This window comes from Leopardus geoffroyi, chromosome C3, assembly GCF_018350155.1.
Source record: "Leopardus geoffroyi isolate Oge1 chromosome C3, O.geoffroyi_Oge1_pat1.0, whole genome shotgun sequence".
NCBI lineage: Eukaryota > Metazoa > Chordata > Mammalia > Carnivora > Felidae > Leopardus > Leopardus geoffroyi.
In genome coordinates, this window is record NC_059338.1 from 66,723,815 (window position 1) to 66,746,510 (window position 22,696).

Genomic DNA, 22,696 nt, shown 5'->3' on the forward strand with positions numbered 1-22,696 from the left:
GGACTGGCTGTGCCTTCTCCCAGTGCAAACGGCAGCACCCTCGTCCCCAGGGCGGTCCCGATGGGTGCCAGGTGTGTGCACCTGGCCAGCAGGCCCCATCAGGGTGGAGATACCACCACAGAGACACAAGCTTCCTGCTCGCCGTGGTGCAAAGCCTGCTTTTCTCAAGTCCACACGCTCATCTGTGAGCAGATTCACAAGTGGATGCGGATTCCAAACACACAGCCCAGGCCCGCAGCTGCTCTGACAAATATATTTATTTAACATGCAGGGGCTGCCCCCAACCCCCACCCTCCTGCCGCTCCCAAAGTGAGCCGGTCACACCCTACTCTACACCATGGAAGCTTTGCAGTGTCTACTCTCCACGGGCAGTGGGGAAAAAGAACGATCTTTCCAGAACTTTTCTCACCTTCTGGTTTTTAAAAAATGGGTCTCATGGATCTCAGGCACCAGAATCCCAACGTGACTCAGAATTCAGGGACTCGGAATGTGCTGCAATCTCCCCCCCGCCCGATCTCTCGGAATGCACAAGCACCAGCTACACCAGGAGGCATTTTCGTCACGATCGTAAATAAAAGCAAAAGCCGCCAAACATGTTTAATACACCAATTAAGGCCTCATCTGCACGCCCACCAGGCTCCAGAGGGGTTTCTGACTTCGCCCAGAAGGGACGTAGCAAGGAGCTACCTGGCAGGTGCCCCAGAGGGCCTCTCCCCCGAGGAAGGGGCAGCCAAAGTGCCGGGTGGGCAGACGGAGGCAGCAGTGGCGGGGCGGCACTCCCTTTGGGGTGCCCACTAGGGACCAGCGCCAGAACGAAAAGGCATTTAGTTCTCCATCGCACGTTCAGGAAGGTGTGCTCCCAGCGCTCTGGGCTAGTCCCTGCAGGCCCCAGGTGAGCCTGCCCTGCCCCGGGCGCCTACGGCCAGGTGCCACGCAGGCACTCCCATGAGGGGCACAGAGACCAACTGAGGCTGACACACGAGGGTCGGGCGCGGAGGAGGACGCTGACCAGCAGAGACGGTCCTAGGAGCAGGAACACGGGGTCCCAGCTCCGCCACGGCCGCTGACACTTGCCAATTCATCCCTCTTCGGTAGGAGACCCTTTTCTGGTCCCCATGTGCTAAACTAATTTAGCTAATTACAGGAAATAAATAAACTATTATCTAAAGAGAGAAGGAACACGAACAGACGCAGCTCAGCACCCCCAGGGACAGAGGCTGAAGAAACACAGGCAGTTTCCCTGGACGTGGGGCCCTCAAGCTCCGAGAATTCTCCTACCGACCCTTCACCCTCTGACCTTCCCCACGGCTTTTGGGACACTCGCTCACTCACGGTGGAGAACAGCCTCGGGTGTTCCCACACATTCACCGGGAATTGCCAGGGAGTGGGGACCCTCGAATCCAGCCTCCAAAACTAAAGAACACCACAAGGTGATGCCTAGCTGGCCAGACAGAACAAGACGCGCCAGCAGGGGAAAAGGTGAATCGAACAGGCGATCCCGACAGCCGTAAAGCAGACGAAGGCACGTTTCCACGCGGGACCTGCACGCGGGGATGTACTATCGGGAGGGTCTCGTACACACCCCAAGCCCCCCCTCGGAGCCAGAACTCGCCATCTATCACTCGTCTCTCCTCTCAAGGGGACAGCGGGCCGGAGACAGGGTGAGGGCTCACCAAGCCAGTGCCGGACCCCTTCGGGGCTCTAAAGCATGGTGTGAGCGGCACACGCCCCCCACTGGCCTCAAACCGCCCTGAGCTGTCCCGAAGCCTCGGGGTGGCTGGTATGTGGACCCCAAAGTAAGCTGCACAGAAAGCGCTTGTCTTGGGGAGTTACGTGTGAAGCGGGTCCAACTGTCTGCCTCAGATGTCACCCTGTCACCCCCATGTCCCCCGGGCATGAAGCCCAGCACGTCCAAATCTGGGCTCCCCCCCACCCCTACCCCCACCGCCGGGCTGCCCATCCGCAGGAATTTGCCCCCCCCACACTTGTCTCCTACCATCCCCACCTCTCCCACCTCCCTGTCCGCTTCCCCCAGGGCAACTGCCCCCCCTCCCCGTGCCCAGCTGGCCCCACTGCCCCAGTCCCTGCCAGCTCCCACCCCCACAACCCCAGCTTCTCTTGCCTTGTTCCCTCCACTCACCGACCCAATGGGGTCAACCCAATTCTCCTGCTGGCCTCAGCATGGGATGCAGTTGAACTTTCTTCCTACCGCACTCAGCCCAAACATCACCTCTTCTGGGACACCCTCCCCAGTGTGCCCTTCCCGCCTCCGCCTCCGTCCCCGTCCTTCCCCATCAGTCCTAGTGGCAGTGACTGTCCCCTCCCCTAAGGGGCTATCAGCCAGAGCAGGGCAAGGACCACCCCAGCCTTCCGATTTCCTGGTCTGCAGCTCTGAGCTCCACAGAGTAGGCAGGTAATAAATATGTTAACGAGAATGACCTCAGCTGTCCCTCCAAGGCTGCCACTTGTGGGACTGGCTTACACGTGCTGAAGCTTTAATCTAGATTCGGAATCACCGGTCCCTGAGAAGCCTGGTCTGGGCAGGGCCCTCACGCTTCAAGGGGCATCGGAGCGTCCCGGGGGCCTTGTTAAAGCACAGACAGCTGGGCCCGCCCCCTGTTTCTGATCCTGTAAATCTGGGGTGGGCCTGGAGACCTGCATTATTCACAGGCTCCCAGGTGCTGCTGGTGCTGGACGCCTACCCAGGAGCCCTGCTCCGGAGGGGAAAGGAGGCACAGGTGGCCCTCACCAAGGCCAGGAGGGAAGGCAGAAAACAGGTCCTTCGTGCAAGTTTCTCCCTGCTGCCCCTCCCCCAAAGTCTGGCCTCGCCCTTCGGTGGAAACCTTCCACCTGCCCTTTTCTTTCCTGCTACTGCCTCAAGGAGCTGAAAAGGAGGAGCTTGGAGGCAATGAGCCACAGAGCCCTCACTGATTGTCACTTCCCGCACGCCTCTTCAGGAGGCCCCAGGGCGGGGGCACCAGTGACCTTCTGCCCTGGCCCAGCCAAGAGCGAGCTCTACTTTGGGCACGAACGTTGTCCATTTCTAGCCTGCACGGGCCCCGAAAAGCTCCTTTACATGCTTGAAATTGTTTTTTTCTTTTACTCTAAGGGAAACACCAGGTGACTGTCCCCACAGGGACCCTGAGGAACGTGCAAGGCAGGGGAAGACCGAAACTTGGGAGCCCAAATCCATGAGCGTCTGCGGCCACACCCCAGAGGCCAGTGCTCAGTCCGGGACACCTCGGGAGCTCCGGGCCTCCGGCCGGTGAGGAGCCACCCAGGGTCTCTCGCCAGGCACTTCCGAAACAGCGGATGTGCTGGAACCGAACCCACGCAGGTGAACCAGGGACGAGGCAGAGCAAAACAGCGGCCAGGCCTGGACAGTCGGCCTTCTCAACAGGGGCCAGGCCATTAGGGCCACCCAGTCCCCACAGCTGCCAGTCACTTCAGGAAGTCCCCAGACCTGCATGCCTACCAGGAAGTGCCCCCCCTTCTCCTCGCTGGCCACCCCGTCCTGGTAGTTATGCAAGAACCCTGCCAAAACCCGGCACGTTGCACCCCCTTCAAAACGGATTCGTGCGGCAGTTCGGCTACAAGATCGTAAACCAAGACGCTAAAACCGTGACACGGGATGCTGTGAGGTCACTGGGAATGCCACACGGAAGGGCTTTTACGGACAAAGAGGAAAGTTTACCAAAACTTCCCACGTGAAAAAAATGCAGGTATCCAAACAGTCTCAGCCTTCATTTTTTTTCTAAAATTTTCTACAAAGAACATGCACGACCTTTCCAGTAGAAAATAAATGATATGAAAATAACATTAAGTATCTGCTTAAACTAAAAAACGCAGGCAGGCACGCAAAAGTGTAAAGGAACCGCTCCACGTCCCCAAGAGGCCAAAGCAGCTGGCGGACGCTGTCCTTACAGCCTGTGAGCCCCTGTCCCGCAGCAGGAGACGACAGCCCTACTGGCCACGAGGAGCGGGGAACGCGGACACCCCACTCCGGGGCACGAGGCTCAACCGCCCTCTCAGAAGGTGGGGACACAGGTCGGCAGGAGGCCTAGTGCCGGCCCCCGTGGTAAAAGTGGGTACTTCCCCCCCACAAAACCGGGATCCTAGTTTAGAATAAAGGGCAGCGACCACATTTTCCTGAACCAAAAGTTAGGACACATAGTATGACGAGGGTCCTTCTCGGTGAGGGGCCAACAAAACACGACCCCTGGTCCCATGTGACCCCGCCTCCTGCTTTTGTAAATAAATATTTACTGGAACACGAGCGTCTCATTCATCTGTGTGCTGTCTATGGCTCGCAGAGTTGAACAGTTGTAAGAAAGATCGAGGGACCACAAAGCCCCTCCTGGAACATCTGTTGACCCCTCTTCTGGGACAACAGTAAATCAGAACCACCAGTGTCCCAGGAACTCTGGAAAGGTCCCCACAGTTGTCTCAGAGCCGCCCCACAAGGCTCATGTTGGGGCAGATCCCCCCTGACCACGAGGGATGGGCTCACTCGCCAGACACAGCCCACCTGCAGAGCACCCCCACCCCCGGGGGCTGGAGCCGGAAGAAGGCGCCCCCAACAGTGCTGCCCCAACAGTGTGCCCCAACAGTGCTGCCACAAAGGGTCAGGCCCCGGGGGCGGGGGTACAGGAGGCTGTCAGGGTGACTGCCTCCGCGTCTCCTCTCCCTCCTCCTGCCCTTTCAGGTGCCCCTGCACCCCCTCGCCTCACCCTAACAAGGGCCACTGTCAGTCTCTAGCTTGAGCCCGAGTGGACAGACATGCACCCATCTAATCGTCCTTCATTCTTGCACTCCCACGCGTCCCTAACAAGGGCCCCGGCCAGGCCGGCCCTGGGCCTGCTTGAGAGGTAGTGGGGTTCAGGGGGCGTGCGGGACGGACACAGGCAGACGGGGATGTATACCGCTGCGTCCACCTGGAGCCCACGGAGCCCCTGACTGCAGGCGTGGTGGCCTCCTGGCAAGCCGCTCTCTGCCCCATTCACCGTGGACCCCACGTGGGTCTGGGCCCACAGCCCCTGGACGGCGCAGCACAGTTGTGCGTCATGAGGGAGTCAGTTTCGGGGCCCCGAGTTATCGTCTGGATTACAGACTTCATGTCCCTCAAAAGCTTCCAGACCCTGGGGCTTTTCCTTGGAACTGGTAGAAAGTACACACGCTGCACTCACGCACACAAGAGCTTGTTCAGCGGCAGACTGACGCTCCCCTCCAGTGAATTTCACCAGGTCCCCAAATGTTTTCATTTTGGGAGAAGCAGAAAACCAGCACAACCTGGTAACTACAGCTGCTGCCATTTACAGAGAGTCGATTATATGCCAGGCTGTGCGCTAAGTGTTCTACGATATTCCCTCAATCGTTTTTATAAGGTGAGTGCTTTTATTGTGTCCAGTTCTGAGATGACATTCCCATTTAACAGGGAAGAGGAAGAAACAAGCAGAAGACTGTTTTCACATCTTAGACTGTGAGCCATTCCCGGCCCATTGGGAGATTAAGATGGCCTCTGGCTTCTCTGTTTTGCCCCAAGGCAGGCACGGGGGAGGGGGGGGCTGGGGGCTGTTAAAAGCAGCAGCAGAAGCTCCCCCCTCCAATCAGTGGTGACAGCCCAGAGAGAAACACTGTCAATGAACCAACACACACCCAGGGCTCCAAAGCACTGGGCGGGGAGCGGGGGGGGCGGACTGACAGACGGAGACGGGGGTGGGGGGGCAGACAGGGCCTCCCCTCCTTCTGGAGAGCAAATGTGACCAACTGCACACAGGGCTTTTATTCACCCGCCTGCCAAGCATGGGGTACGGACAGCAATTTCATTCTCTGACCAAAAGCTCACCTAAGTTTTCTTCTTAGAACATGAGAACAGGGGCGCCCACATGGCTCAGTCGGTTAAGCATCTGAATTCGGCTCAGGTCATGATGTCACAGTTCATGGGTTCGTGTGTTTGAGCCCCACATCAGGCTCTGTGCTGACAGCATGGAGCCTGCTTCGGATCCTCTGTCCCCCTCTCTCTCTGCCCCCTACTTGTGAGCACACGGCTGGTCTCTCTCTCTCAAAAAAAATAAAAAAATAACAAACCATGAGAACAATGCTCATGGCAGATATGGTGCTGGGGGACCAGTCGAGGCGCTCCGGAGCAGGGCGCCCTGGGTTCGAATCCTGACTCTACGGCTGACCCAAGCCATTCCGGGGTAGTTGTGGGCCTCAGCTTCCCCATCTGCTCTCGAGAGGAGTGGGTTAGGTAATCCACACCACGGCACTCAGGGCCTCAAGTGACTGACGCACAGTAGGTACTCATCCCTGTGACCCCAGAGGCCGTCCAGAACGAAGCTCAGCCTCAGTGAGACCAGAGGGGCCTGAATGACAGCAGTGTGCACAATCCCGTTTATCCACGTCCAGGCTCTCAGGCCGGGTACAGGGTCACGTCTGACTCAGGAAGGACGGTGTCACCCTCTCCTGGGGCCAGTGGGACTCATCTATGCTGCACTGTGAGGCCGTCCAGCAAGCCGGCAGCCCCCCTGGGCGCTAGCAATAAATACCCGCTGGCAATCCTTGGCACGGTCAAGGCCACTCCTAGAGGAGAAAATGGCAAGGGAAGCTTTCGCTGGTATCTTATGGGAGGAACGGTGGGGGGCCCTCTGATCCCCGTGAGCTCACTCGACCTCCAGAATAACCTCCCCAAATCCCCTTCACCACGCTAACGCCTTGCTCAAACGGCTCCGAGCCGTCTGAAGGATAAACAGGATAGGCCCCACCGCCTGAGCCTGAGGCTGGAGGCACCATGGTCAGGACCCGGGCCCCCTGCCCAGCATCCACTTGCACCTGTGCCCTGGGAGCTCCAACCCCCTGGCAAGCAAGCCCGCCGGGGCACACCTGCACATCTAAGCCACGCCCCCACCAGCCAGGCAGACGGAAGGGCACTGTCTTTGTGAGGCCGGCGTCCGGGCCCGGGAGTCAGCCCTGTCTGACCAGCCAGGCCCCTCCAGGCCTGTTCCTGAATCTCCCCTAAAACCTGCTTCTCGCCTGGAAGTTACGGCATAAATCCTTACGGTGTCCACTCTGCGCAGGAGGACATACCCTGCACGTGTGAGCGCCACACTTACTCAAGGACGCGTTCCCGATCCAGCCCTAACCTGACTCTTTGCGCCTGAGGGCTGCCCTCATCTCCAGGGCTGGCCGGATCCTGCCCTGCTCAGTAAGTCGCGGCTCCCACACACACACACCTTTTCTCTAAGCCCCTCACTGGAGTGGCGCCTCTCAGACATCCACCCACCCCGACACCCAGGCTGATCCCAAAGATGCGGAGGACAAGCCCCGTCACATGGGAAGGTGGACGGGACCTTGGGTGGGGAGGCCCAGAGCCGTGGTGGAGGAGCTCCCTGTAAAGGGAGTTCAGCAATTTAAAGGGCTGTGGTCACACGTGGCAGGCTGAAGGATGCCTCGCAGACGTGTCCACGCTCTGGTCCCCGGAACCTGGGGCTAGGTTACCTTACCTGCAGATGGGACTCAGTTCAAGATCTGCAGGATGGGGGATTATGGAGATGGGCCCAGTTCCTCGCGGGGTCCTTATGGGAGAGACGCGGGTCGAACAAGAGAAACAGAAGCGGGGCTTCGGCGGTGCACGTGTGAGGCAGGGGCCACAGCCAAGGGCCACAGGCCACCCCCACAGGCTGGGAAATGGGAAATCAAGGGCCACTTGCACCCTGACGCCCGTTTTGGACCTCTGACTCCAGAACCGTAGCGAGATCTGCAGGGATTTAAGCTGGTGGGTTTGTGATGATTGGTCATAGCAGCCACAGGACACTCATACAGCAGCTATTTTTAAAAAGGCAAACAGTTGGGCGGGAAGAGGGGCCGGCTAGGTTCTAGAATACCGTCCAGATCATTCTTCTGAAATAATTAGTTTGGTCACCCCACAAACAGCACCGAGTGCCAACCAAGTGTCAGGTGCTAGATTGTCCCACAGCCGCTCAAAATACATTCTCCTTCCCGACGACCACATCCTGCCAGCTTTCAGCGTAAACGTGCCCCAGTCTTCGGCAAGCCCTTTCTGAGGCTGGGCTCAACATCACACCATTATCGAGCATCAGCTACGTGCCAGGCACTGTGCACAGCCTGGAGTGCCACTAAGTCCAAGTCTCGTTTATTTGTTTTTAGAGACAAAGCCTGAGTGGCAAGGGGGCAGAGAGAGAGGGAGACAGAATCGCAAGCAGGCTCCGTGCTGCCAGCGCAGAACCCGACACACACAACACAAGATCATGACCAGAGCCGAAAGTTGGTCGCTTAACTGACTGAGCCACCCGGGTGCCCCTCAAAATGCTTTTCATCACTGGGGCGCCTGGGTGGCGCAGTCGGTTAAGCGTCCGACTTCAGCCAGGTCACGATCTCGCGGTCCGTGAGTTCGAGCCCCGCGTCGGGCTCTGGGCTGATGGCTCGGAGCCTGGAGCCTGTTTCCGATTCTGTGTCTCCCTCTCTCTCTGCCCCTCCCCCGTTCATGCTCTGTCTCTCTCTGTCCCAAAAATAAATAAACGTTGAAAAAAAAAAATTTTTTTTTTAAATAAAAAAATAAAAAAATAAAAAAAATGCTTTTCATCACTTTTTGTCTTCCTAATCTGTCACAACACCTCCACTCCACATTTCCTGTTTCAATGAAATATGCTCCTTGCCCTACACAACCCTGCGAGAGGCCGTCCCAGTTTGCTGGAGAGAGAAAGCTCGACAAGCAGGAGAAATCTCCCCGAAGCCCCAAAGACGTCAGGTGCTGGCCCTCCCGCACTGGCCTGACTCCAGGCTCCCGTCCTTTCCTTGCTGCCCGGGGCCCTAAGACAGAAGCAGGTAAGAAATCTGTCCCCGCATCAATATGTCAACGTTTTAAATCCAGTCACTCTCCCGGAGACACAGCAAGGTTCATGCCCTGAAAAGCGTGTCCACCTGGTTGGGGAAATCGTGAGTCATAGAAATCCCGGAGCTGGCAGGGCTCTCAAAGGCCATCTGGCCAGACTGCCCCTTCCGGAAAGCTCCCGGGTTACCTGGACTAAGCGTCCGCTTACCAGCACCACCCCAGCGAGCCTGGCCACCCGGGCGGGCGTGCTCTGGTCTCAGACATAAATGGCAGAAAGAGGCCCCACACTGAAGTCCACCTCTGGGTGTGTATGAGCCAGAAGGAGATACTGGGTACGTGGCCCTCAGATGCCACACTGCCACCCAGCACACGCCTCCACATGCTACACGCAGCCCAGAAAGGGACACCAGCACAAGATGTGCATGCAAAATTCCAGTGTTTTTTTTTAATTTTTTAACATTTATTTATTTTTGAGAGAAAGAGCGAGACAGCAAGAAAGCGAGCGAGAGAGAGAGAGAGAGAGAGAGCGCGCACGTGCACAAGCTGGGGAGGGGCAGAGAGGAAGAGGCAGACCCAGAATCCGAAGCAGGCTCTAAGCTCTGAATGGTCAGCACAGAGCCTGACGCAGGGCTCAAACCCACGAACCATGAGATCGTGACCTGAGCCAAAGTCGGACACTTAACCGACTGAGCCACCCGGGTGCCCCAAAATCCCCAGTGCTTTTTAAAACCGGGGACTTCACCCAGACATGGAACAACTCGAGACGGACAACTATACTCAGGGGGAGAAATGGGAAGATGATCGCAGGGAGAGAGGCAACAAGGCCCCTAGGCAGGGGACTAAGTCACCTCACTGATGTCCCCTCTCCTCTGGCTGCAGGAGTAAGGCCGCAGGCCCTGGCCTGGCCTCCCAGTCCCTCCACTGCAGACCCCAAGGCACCTTCCCAGCCTCACCTCTCACCGTCGCTCCCGACACCCCAGGGTGTCTGCCAGGATGACCCAACGCACACACGTGTGTGCATACACACGCACACACACAGAGTTTCCTACTTCCGTGTGCTGCTCTCTCCTCCTCCCCCTGGAATACCACCTGCTCTGCCCAAATCCTCCCCGTCCTGACAGAATGGCAAACCCTGCAGGGGGGCCGTCCCCCACCCTCATCTCTTGATGGCCTCGGGTGGCCTCCAGAAGGCCTGTGTGACTCTGTGTCCCTGTCCCATCTCCCTCCCCACATCAGAGGGGAGCCCTCTCACCCAGTTCTCTACTCCCCACCGGGTCTGGCGCCTCCTCCGCCCCCAGAGGCAGGCACTGGTCTGCACCGGGTTCCCCCTCACTTGCGGAGACCCGTCATCAAGCACACGGGGAAACACCCACGTCGACCACCGCCCTGGAACCCCCGGGCACAGCCACCCAGCTGGCAGCAGCGGCATCCCAGTCTAGCAGGGTGGGGGCAGGGGAGGGGCAGAGGGGAGGGTGACTGCTGCTGGTGCGCACTGGAGCCCCGGGAGGGGTAGCGCCAGCGCAGGATGGGGGCCCGACTGCTCCCGTCTTGCCTCACCCCTTGCTCAGGAGAAATCGAGAAGGAAGCAGGAAGACGGTGGGCCCGGCCCACCATCGCTGGGCTCCACGCGGTGCCGATAGGACGCTTCCCAAATGTGGGCCGTGAACACGCTCGCGAGCCAGAGCCACGGGCTTCACCTGCCAAATGGTAACCGCCTGCAGGGCGCAGGGCGACGGGCTGGGACCTCTGGGACCTCCGCCCTCCAGCCCGCCCGGCGCAGGGCCAGGCAGGAAGTAACTCTGACCCGGGTCAGCTCAGCGTAGGCCGGCTCTGAAAACCAGGGGCGACAGGGTCTGGGAAGAGTAACCGCAGGACGACTCCGGTGCCCACCCTTCTAGGCCCTGGAGGGGCGGAGCAAGCGCCAGGGCCGGGACCCGCCGTCCCCCAGGGGCAGAAGGGGCGTCCCCTTCCTCCCAACTGTGGTCATGAGTACTGAGCCCAGGAGGGACACACCGCCCTGCCTCTCCTCCACACCCACTCGCACTCCTGCACGCGCACTCACACCACACTCACATACAGTCACCAACACACATCCTCGTGCTCGCACTCACACAGACATGTGCCAGTTACCAACACACTCCTACACGCACACACTCATGCGCTTGCACTCACACATGCACACTCGTGCACGTGCCCTCACACAAGTCACCAACACACGTGCACACTCAAGTGCTGACTCGCACACCATGCACACTCATGTATGTGCTCTCACACCACAGTCACCAACACACACATGCACACACTCATGTGCTCTCGCACTCACACGCACACTCGTGCACACGCACTCTCACACCACACTTGGTCACCAACACTCACACATGCACACTCCCATGCTCACACTCACACACATGCACACTTGCGCACACGCACTCATACCAGTCACCAACACACTCACATGCACACACATGCTCTCACACTCAACACACGTGTACACTCGTGCTCTCACGCTCACACACACATGCACATTCATGCATGCGCACACCACACGCAGTCACCAACACACACATAAACACACTCGTGGTTGCACTCACAAACATGCATACTCGTGTACACACTCTCACCAGTCACCAACACACTTGCACATGCACACACATGCATTCATGTGCACACTTGTGAATGCACACTCACACCACACACAGCCACAAGACACTTGCACATGGACACATGTGCGCTCACACCCACACTTACACGTGTGTACTCACACTCCAAGTGACACTCTTACTCTCACACCACACAGTCACCAACACACTTGCACGTGCACACACATGTCACACGTGCACACTCGTGCGTGCACACTCACACCACACACACGGTCACCAACACACTCGTGCATGCACACACTCGTGCACTCACATCCACACATACTCACACGCATGCACTCACGCTTGAAGTGACTCACACACACACCACACACACTCACGAGCCCAGCAGAACAAGCACCTCCTCTGAGGGCAGGAGCGGGGCCCTGACGGAGGGCACGAGGCACAACCCGCCTGCCTTGCTCCTCAGGTGACCCGGGGACCCCCGGCCCCTCCCACCAGGCGCAGGGCCTCCCTCGCTCCGCAGCTGCCTCCCTGCTTCCCGGACACTGCCTGCGAGCCCCGGCCCACATCTCCCACCCCCCAGACCCCCTCTCCCTGCCCAGCTCCCCCTCCTTCCTCCACGAGCACTCTCCCCGCCTACGACCGTGGTCGCCTTCACTCTCTCCTTCCACTGAAACCGTCCCGCTCAAGTCCACAAACCCACTCCCCCAGCCTTCTTGGGCCAAGTATAAAGATTGCCCTGCTGACTGCCTCCCGTTCCCCCCCCCCCAGCCTCCTCTCGCTCAGCAGACCCCAGTTCCCCCCAACACTCTCCACAGCCATCACGGCCACCGGATGCCTCAGGCCACCTGGCTCAGCTAACACCACTCCCCTCTGTTTCCTACCGGGCCCTCGCTGTCCCCTGAAACCCTTCCTTGGTCCCCACAATGCACTCCCACATTTCGCTCCAGCTCTGCAGCCTACACCGATCCCTCCTCCACCTCCCACCCAGCTCAGGGGGTCCCCAGGCCTGGTCCTACCCCACCCCCGTGCCTCCCGCCAACCCTCACCATCCCCCGGGCTCGCCCAGGTCTGTGCATCCCTGCGCTCGGCCCGGGCCATCTCAACCACTGAGCTGGTTCTAGAACTGACCCGGCTACACACACACACCACATCATCCCCCCAAGTCCCACAGGCACCGACAAAGGGGCACAGGGAAATGTGGGCACTGACGCATCTGTCCTACACCCTGACCACAGTGACAGTTATGTGACTCTATGCGTGTCACGACAGCCCGTGAGGAAGGTGAGCCTATTGCACACAAACTATATCTTCGAGCAAAGAGCAGTTGAGTCCACAGGAACCTCAACCGCTTTGTGTCTGGAACCGTCATCACCGCCTTCCCTAAACCAGCTGCCCCTCCTCCCGCAGACTCTGTTTTCAGCGGTGACGCCACCATCCACCCCAAACAGCTCCTCCCGAAACTTCAGCCGCCAGCGGCCAACCAGTCGCTTCATCTAGAACCTCCACCTGCACAGATTTATATTCTCTTCAACCTATGCATTGCACCTCCCCTCCCCCACCCCGCCGCCCTCGCTTCTCACAAGCTGCCTCACCGGGCTCCCGGCCTGGCTTCCACCTGGCACCCTCCCCCTGGCAATGCCCACTGGCCGCCAGACATTTGTCCCTGCCTCAGCCTCCAAACTTTTCTCTCCTGGCAAAAACGCACGCGTCCTTCAGGCCAAGCACCTAGGCGTCCGGGCACAGAAGGCACTTTCCCAGTCCTCTCCAGCAGAACCAGCTTGCACACCACCCTGGGCTCCCGCAGCAGAGGGCTGGTACCCCACTGGGCCCTGCACCATGTGCCCCAGACTGTGCACACACCAAGGCAGCAAGCGATCTCTCTCTCTCTCTCTGTCTCTGTCTCTCTCCGGGCCCCCTAGGCTGCAGCTGGACTCATGACCGGGAGTGCTTGGCAACCCTTTCTGGCCTGAGCTGAATGTCAGCTGAAAATTGCCAGGAGTGTAACACCAAGCCCTCCTGGCCCCAACCCCACTGCTGAGATAAAACGTGTGGAAGCACCACTCTGCCTCACCCAAGCTCACCCAACTCACCCAAATTCACCCAAGCTCACCCAACTCACCCAATTCACCCAAATTCACCAAAACTCACCCAACTCACTCAACTCACCCAACTCACCCAAATTCACCCAAACTCACCCAACTCACCCAATTCACCAAAACTCACCCAACTCACTCAACTCACCCAATTCACCCAAACTCACCCAAGCTCACCCAACTCACCCAAATTCACCCAAGCTCACCCAACTCACCCAAATTCACCCAAGCTCACCCAACTCAACCAAATTCACCCAAGCTCACCCAACTCACCCAATTCACCCGAATTCACCAAAACTCACCCAACTCACCCAAATTCACCCAAATTCACCCAAACTCACCCAACTCACCCAATTCACCCAACTCACCCAAATTCACCCAAGCTCACCCAACTCACCCAATTCACCCAAATTCACTAAAACTCACCCAAACTCACCCAAACTCACCCAACTCACTCAACTCACCCAAATTCACCCAAGCTCACCCAAGCTCACCCAAGCTCACCCAAGCTCACCCAAGCTCACCCAGCTCACCAAACTCACCCAAGCTCACCCAACTCACCCAAATTCACCTAAGCTCACCCAAACTCACCAAACTCACCCAAACTCACAAAACTCACTCAACTCACCCAAACTCACCAAACTCACCCAAACTCACCAAGCTCACCCAAGCTGACCAAGCTCACCCAAGCTCACCCAACTCACCCAAACTCATCCAACTCACCCAAGCTCACCCAAATCGTGAGGGTGGAGGACAGAGGCTGCTTCAACAGGAAACATGAGAGCTCATCCCAACTGTTCCCACCAGCCTGCACTCACCCACCCCACGGCCCCTGCTCAGGGAGCCACGGGTGCTACTCAAACAGGAGTCTTGGACGGGTAACGTGCTCCATGCAGTAAGAGGAGTGAGCGCCTAGAAACTTCTACAGCAACAGCATCATGTGATGTGTTTACTCTGCTTTGCATGCACCGTTCAAACAAACTGAGGGAAAATAAAACCTGGTCCTTTGCCACAGAGAGTCTGGGAAGCACTGACCCCTGACTCCTCAAACTCCTGCCTCTTCCTGCGGATGCCCTGCTCATCCTCAGAGCCCTCCCCCAACATTCCTTGTCCAAAAAGTCTTCACAGTTTCCCCCCAGAGCCCCTAATCTAAACCACACGGAGGGCCATGAGATGGGATCTGTACCCCCCTTACTACAAGTTCCCTGTGGTCAGGGACCCAAGTGCTGTTCACTTTGATATTCCCAACACCAGGTGCAAGGCAGTCAACCAATCAATGAGGAGGAAATTCCAGATTGCAGGGTGGGCTTTTCTTCACGGACAGGATACGGAGGGGCACTGACCCGCAGGGACACAGGATTTTCCAGGTGTGGACCAAATGTAGCCCCTCTCCCCCAGCCCAGGTGGGAATAGGAGGACATTTAAAACACACACACACATACACACACATGCAAGTCTAGGGCTCTCAGGACAAGAACACAATCGCTGTTACGTTACACCCTGAAATGTCAATCTGAGCGAAAATCACTCGGCTCTCCCGTGAATCTTCTCCACATGCACACACTAAAAACAAATCACGCCCAAGTATGAAAAATAAAAAGACATTTCCAGGGTCATTTCTGACTTTATTCTATGGGCCCCTGACCTCAAAGCAAAAGGTCAAGGGTTCAGGAGTCTGTAACCGCACAACGAGCAATATCGCTTACGACAGACCAGCGGGTACCCACTCGGGTTTGCAAAGTGCAGGGAGAAGCCCCCAGATGCATCAGGGTCCCGGCCCTGCCTCAGGATCGGCAGATGTCGTCCCTCTTGTAGATACAACTCTTGACAAAAGGGGCCCCTGTGCTCCCCACTGCACTCTCTCTTTTCCACGGGCCCCAAGTTCCTGGCTGTTATTCGGCAGGAATGCACGAACTATTTCCAGATGCCACTGTCAGAGCAAGACAACTCTCTAAATATTCCTGTCTAATTTTGCACACGGCTCTTGTTTCAACTGGCAAAGATAATGACTCACTGTCCGTGGCTCTTGGCGGAAAAGTCTCCTGCCAAGTTTGGACTTCTCTAAACTTCTTGTGGAGAAAGGAGAAGTGACCTCTCTGCCCAGATCCTTTTCTACGGGCAACAAAAGGCACCCAGCCGCCGCCTAACTGACCAAACAACGTTATGGGAAAATCCTGACACATCCCCCCAGGATCGATGAACAAGAAAGGGAAATTTGTGGGAGGTGGAGACTTGAGATGTTTTTCCTCACCCTATGCAATAATCACTGCTTTTCAGCTTTTCTGCATCCCCATCGGTTTGGCACTTAGAACTTCGGGATGGAAATTCCAGGTTATCCTGAAGGCAAAATCTACACGCAGAAGTAAAAGCATCTTTCCCCGACATGACCGTCTTTGACTCGGACGCCTCGATCGACCATAAAAGAACTTTACGAAGGACACATGTGCCCACGCTGCACTGTCTCTCGTGGAGGAACACACGTTAACATCCCCACGCACGTGCTTGAAATGTGGCTCCTTACTCTCTGCGCACACGGGCCGGCCCCCTCCTACATCACAACACGCAAGATAACTGAAGTGTCACCCTGGTAACGCCACTTGTGGCTACATGAGTTGGCCTTTCTGGCAGGGTTCAGAAGCTGAAACTTGTTTTGCTCACCATGTACAAACCGCCCCACGGTCATTTCCTATGCTTATCCCCCACCGTCTCGCAAAGCCCCCAAAGATAGAAACCGCCAGCCTCCACTTTTGCACTCTGGACCCAGCCAGTCACTGCCTTGCACCCAGCAGGCACAAGTCAATGCCTGTGCGTTCCTCCCTCCTCCCTCCTACTCCTCCAGGGGCAGGTGTGGAATCCCCTTTAAAGCCCAATTGACAGGGCTTCCATCAGTGGCTTAGGGCACGGGGACCACACGACCCTTTGCCTAAACCCCCCCAACTACTCACAGGCAGGGAACAGCAGGCTTCATGAGCACACTGGCGACATGAGAACACTCTTGTGACAGTCTCACGTCAATTGTTCTCAACCAAGGGCGATTCTGCCCCCGGGGAGACAATGTGGCAACCAACGGCTGGAGAGATTTCTGATTGTCACAACTGGCGGGGGCGGGGGTGCTACCAGCATCTGTATAGTGGATAGAGGCTGGGATGCTGTTATACATCCTACAACGCACGGGTCAACCCTCCCACAACAAAGAACTCTCCGGTCTGAACGTCAACGGTCTGAAGAGTAAAAATCCCTGTTTTCCCGCCTCACACAGGGAAGTCCTCAGACCACCTGCTTCGCTTTGCCCTCCACTTCCCCAAGGTCAGGCCCAAAATCGTAATAACCCTGCTTTGCCTGCATTATTTTGCAAGGCTGAACAAAATACAGAGCTGTCGCCAGAGTCCTAAAGATGCTGGTCCTGTGAACCAACAGCACCTGCCCTGTCTCTTCTCGGAAGGGCCCTCCTGCGGGGTGACCTGTCCAGCCACAACATGACAACTGGCGGGCTGGCATCATGCACGCTCGGATCTCTGGCAACCAGTGGGGCTTGGCAGACCCGGCTCTTCGGTCCTCTGTCACGCACACCCAAGGGCCAAGTGAGCGCCACAAGTTTTCCAACGGGTAGATTCCAGCGCAGGCTGAGAGCCAGCCCAGCCCGAAGTCTGTCGCCCTTCAGGAGGCTGGCATCTCTCAACCACGTGGAAAGCACCTGCACCCGGACTTGCCCTTGCTCCATCCCCCATCCTCAGGGCACGCGGGAGAGTGGGGGGAAGGGGAGGCAATGGGCAGGGTGCGGCAGGGTGGGGGGGCTTGCTGGGGCGGGGGAAAGGCACCAGCGCGGGCAATGTAGCCCAAACCCCTCCCAGGATCCCCAGTGCTTGGAGAAGTAGGGGGACGGGCCCCAGAGAAGCGAACGGATGAAGGGACCAAGAAGGGCCTCTTTTCCCAAGTACACCGCCAGCCGCCACCTGTGAGACCCAACAGCTGGGCCGGGCCCAGGGGGTCAAAGTTCGGACACAAGCCTCCAGCCGGGGACGCGCAGAGCCCCTGAGACACAGCGCACGGGGGGTGGGGGTGAAGAGAACGAGCCTGAGACGGCCAGGCGTCCGGGCGGCCACCGGGACTGCTCTGCGCGCCTCAGGGACCCCGCGGCCCGCCAGGGCAGGAGGCGCCGCGAGCGGGGCCCGGGGTAGGCGGAACTCGCGGCGGGGAGGCCGCGGGCCTGCAGCAGGGCGCCGAAGGGGCCCGCGCGGAGGGCGAGCAGGACGCGCCGCAGGCTTACCCGGCGGCAGGAAGCGGGGCCCCGCGGTCACCTTCGCGCCGCCTCCGCGCGCTCGCCCGCCGCAGCGCCGGCGCCGCACGCGCCCCGGATCTGTTTACCGACTCGCCCGCGCCCGTGCTCCGGGCCTCCGCGACCCCGCCCCGCGGGCGCCCTCATTGGCCGCGCCGCCGTCTCCGGCTTCACACCGTGACCAATCGGGATCGAGGGCGGAGAGAGGGAGGCCAATGGGAGGCCGCCCGCCGCTCAGGCCCCGCCCGACCCCCCTCCGTGCTGCCCTTTGCCCTAGTTAGGCGGCCCGAGCCGCGGGGCAAGGTGGGGGGGCGTGTCCCCGGGACGCGCCCTCCGCAGGCACCCCCGCTCCGGGCGGGAGCTCGCGGGGCGCCCCCTCGCCAGGCTGATCCCCTTCCCGAGGGCCCCCGAGAGCGGGACTGCGGCTGTCCTCGGCCGTCACCCAAGCCTAAGGTGGTCCAGTGTGAGACTGTTTGGGAATAAACGTTTAAGTCTTTGGAAAAATATCAAAACCCATCCGTCCACACGGAGTGGAGGGCGGGGTGGCATAATAAATCCAGGGGTGAACGTAGCTCCCCAGTTCCGTATGGCCCGTGGCCCCAAGAAGGAGCCCCTTCTTCCCGGGGAGGGGGCTTCGTCTCCAGGAGAGCGGATCCTGCAGGGCGCGGCCCAGATTCTGACCCCGTCCCCCCTCACTTCTGCACCTGAAACACAAAGTTTACTTCGAGGAGACTTAGGGGGTTATGGGGAGGGGCATAGCTGCCCCAAGCAGGACAGGGCTAAGAACTGGGAACTTGGACTTTAGCAGGAGAGAAAGGTCAACCCCAAGGGTCAAGTCTTCAACAGGTGCCCCCTGCTGCCTCCCACCCTGCTCCCTCACACTGCCCCCCTTCCTGGACCCCTGCCCGCCTGGGACACCCTCCCGGTCCTTAGGGTCAGGGGACCGCCCCCCCCCCCGCCCCCCAATCTAGTTTACTAGAGATGTGTCCCCTGCTAGTCTGTGCAAAGAAGGAATCCGCCACATTAACATGATTTGGACCTTACTCCTTGCGAAATGACCTCAGCCTTATTATGTTAAAAACGCATTTCTCTCTTTCCTGATCTATGGGTGTGTGTGTGTGTGTGTGTGTGTGTGTTTACTGCAAAACAGATTCCCCCACTACTGCAACTTAAAGATTCCTGGAAATTACATTTCAAGGTATGATAATGACATTGTAGTTGTTTTTTTGCAAAGATTCCTTGCACACACGGAAGAGATACACACGGAATTATTTCCAGATAAAATAATACAATGTAGGGGACTAGCTTCAAAATGTGACAGGGTAGGGCAAGGGTTGATAATCATGGAAGGAGAATAATGGATATATTGGGGTTCATATTACTTTGTATCTTTTTATATCCTGGCACCTTTACATTAAAAAAAAAAAAGTTGGGGCCCCTGGCTGGCTCAGTCTGGAGAGCATCCAACTCTATCTGAAGATGGTGAGTTCAAGCCCCACATTGGGTGTGGAGCCTACTTATAAATAAGGTAATTAATTAATTAATTAATTCAGGCGGGTGAAGAACAAGAAAACAATGAATACAGTCATGACAAGAAAAGTCATGACTGCTGTTCATATGAACCTTCACAAGAGCAAGGATGGCTCTGAACTGTAGCTGATAAACAGCCAAAAAATTTGAAATTAGCGAGATGATATTTGAAATACGGATTTCATTTCCTATGCACCTCACTCTTGAGTGTCTTGCAGTATTAATGATTATAGAATATGTCATCTTCATTAACAAGACATTTTTTCAAGTTTTTCTTAAGCTTCTAAATATTTATATTTTGTGCATTTTTTTAATACTTGCACATCCACAAATATTCCTTTTTTAAATGTGTATCTATTTTCAAGAGAGAGCGAGAGAGAGAGAGAACATGAGTGGGGACAGGGGAAGAGAGAGAGGGAGACACAGAATCCAAAGCAGGCTCCAGGCTCTGAGCTGTCAGCACAGAGCCTGATGTGGGGCTCGAACTCACAAACTGTAAGATCATGACCTGAGCTGAAGTCAGATGCTTAACCGACTGAGTCACCCAGGCACCCCAATTTGTACATGTTTTCTAACGGGTGCGATATATTACTACAGTATTATTCAATGTATACATACTCTCCCAATAACCAAAGATGCCAGTGCCTGGGACATTTGGGTGAGAAGCATCATGCTCCAATAATCCCCCTCTGATCTCCAAAAATCTTCCTAATGACAGAGACAGAGAAGGCACTTACCAATTTTTCCCCACTCTGAATCTTTCCCACCAGCATGCAAACCTGCTGAGCTGCCTCTCACCCTTCACCCCATCTCCATTTCTCTGCTCCCATTTTCAGCAAAACTCTTTATATTCATTTTCTCTACTTCCTTTTCTCCCATTCTACCTGATCCAACCTGGTCAGCTTTCCCCCCTGCCATCCCCCAGAATTGTGCACCCGTGACGTTAATGTTGCCAAACCAACCAGTCAATCCTCAGGGCTCATCTTAAACTATCAGTCGCATGTGACAAAGTTGGTCATGCCCTTTTTTCTTGGTGGTTGCGCTGGAGTATAATTAATATTCTGGTCCAAATTAATACTAACTTCGTTTCAATAATATACAAAAACTTTGCTCCTATATAGTTCCATTCTCCCCCTTCTGTGTTGTTATTGCCGTACACTTACATTTTTTTAAGTTTATTTATTTATTTAGAGAAAGAGAGAGTGTGCAGCCTGAGCAGGGGAGGGGCAGAGAGAGGGAGAGAGCAAGAATTCCAAGCAGGCTCAATACTGTCAGAACACAGAGCCTGATGCAGGGCTCGAACTCACAAACCATGAGATCATGACCTGAGCCAAAATCAAGAGTCGGATGCTTAACCAACTGAGCCACCCAGGCACTCCAGTACAATTACATTTTTATACATTGTCTGCCCATCCCCACAGATTTATCATTATTGCTTTATGTAGGTTTTTTTTTTAACATCAGGAAAAAAATAAGAGTTACAAACAAAAAATATACCTATCCTGCCTATTATACTTACCTATGTAGTTTCCTTTACCAGGGTTCTTTATTTCTTCATATGGATTCGAGTTACTGTCCCTTCATTTTAGCCTCAAGGATACCATTTATTGTTTTACAGGGTAGATGTGCTAGTGATGAATGGTTTTTGTTCATCTGGAAATGTCTTAATTTCTCCTTCATCTTTTTTTGGAGGATAGTTTTGCTGGATATAAAATGTTTAGTTGACAGGGCTTGCTTGCTTGCTTGCTTTTTTTTTTTTTCACTTCAGTACTTTAAAATCTGTCATGTCACAGCCTTCTGGGCTTCATGGTTTCTGATGAGAGAAACTGATCTTATTGAGGACCTTGGTACAAAAGTACATGATGAGTGGCTCCTTTCTTGCTGTTCTCAGGATTGTCTTTGTCTTTTGACAGTTTGATTACCATGTGTCTAGGTGTCTATCCTGTCTCTGAGTTTATTCTATTTGAAGTTCGATGTGCTTCTTGGACATATAGATTAATGATTTTAATTAAAATTGGGATGTTTTCTGCCATTATTTTTTACAAAATATTCTTTCTATCCCCTTTCCTGTCTCTTCTCCTTCTGGAACTCCCATTATATGTATGTTGATATGTTTGATGCCATTCCACAGATTTCTGGAGCTGGGTTCATTTTTCTTCAATCTTTTCCCCTTGTTTTCTTCGAAGTGCGTCATCTGAATTGACCTTTCTTCAAGTCAGGATGCTTTCTCCTGCCTGCTCAAATCTGCTGTGGAGCCCCAGCCAAGAATTTTTCATTTCAGTTACTGTTTTTTTTTTTCAACTGTAGAACTACTATTTGATTATTTTTTATAATTTCTATCTTTTTATTGATTGCCCCCATTCAGTGAGACATTATTCTCAAACTTTTATTTCATTCATTGGACTTGGTTTCATTTAGCTCTTTAAATACATTTAAAACAGCTGAGTTAAAGTCTTTGGCTAGTAAGCACCATGTCTGGGACATTTACGATGCTTCTATGGACTGCTTTTTTTCGTATACATGGCCATACTTTCTTGTTTCTTTGCCTGCCTCATAATTTTTTTATGAAAAACTGAGCATTTTTTTTTTCAACGTTTATTTTTGGGACAGAGAGAGACAGAGCATGAACGGGGGAGGGGCAGAGAGAGAGGGAGACACAGAATCGGAAACAGGCTCCAGGCTCTGAGCCATCAGCCCAGAGCCCGACGCGGGGCTCGAACTCACGGACCGCGAGATCGTGACCTGGCTGAAGTCGGACGCTTAACCGACTGCGCCACCCAGGCGCCCCAAAACTGAGCATTTTAAATAATATAAGGTGGCATCTCTAGAAATCAGATTCTCCTTTACACCCCGGGTTTGTTTTTCGCTGCTGCTTATTGTAGTTGTTGTTGTTTGTTTAATGACTTTTGGAAACTAATTCTATGAAGTCTGATTTTGTTGCATGTAGCCACCAAAGTCTCTACTCAGTTACCTTAGTGACTAGCTAATGGTAAGACAGAGATTTCCTTGAGTGTCTGGAACCAACAATACCTCCAGCCACCACTGACGGACTGTGTGTGTGTTGGGGCATGCCTTCAGCACTGAGCTGGGCAGTTGACAACTCTACCTTCCCCTAACTTCCTGCTAGTGCAGAGCCTCACAGTCAGTCAGAAGTGAGATGTTGGGGCCTTCTCGGGCCTTTCCTGAGCACGTGCACAGCCCTGACTCAGCAGGGTTCTTGCTAAAACCAGATTATCTTACACAGAAGTGCACAGATGGGCCTAGGAGAAGGTTCAGGAGCTGGACTCAAGTTTGGTCAAGCAAAGAATCTTTGCCAATTCCTGGGACATTGGGGTATAAA

The 22,696-nt window shown here is 55.5% G+C and overlaps 1 protein-coding gene across 3 annotated transcripts in view; it reads right to left on the reverse strand.

The window, feature by feature from the left end:
- Positions 1-17,944, reverse strand: part of COQ8A (coenzyme Q8A) — a 40,463-nt gene extending 22,519 nt beyond the window's left edge. For 2 of the 3 annotated variants that reach the window (XM_045453239.1, XM_045453240.1), the window contains exon 1: positions 17,818-17,944. The gene's annotated coding sequence lies outside the window, so the exon portion shown is untranslated. The remainder of the gene's footprint in view (positions 1-17,817) is intronic. The other variant, XM_045453238.1, reaches the window with a different exon arrangement.
- Between the last annotated feature and the right edge of the window lie 4,752 nt (positions 17,945-22,696).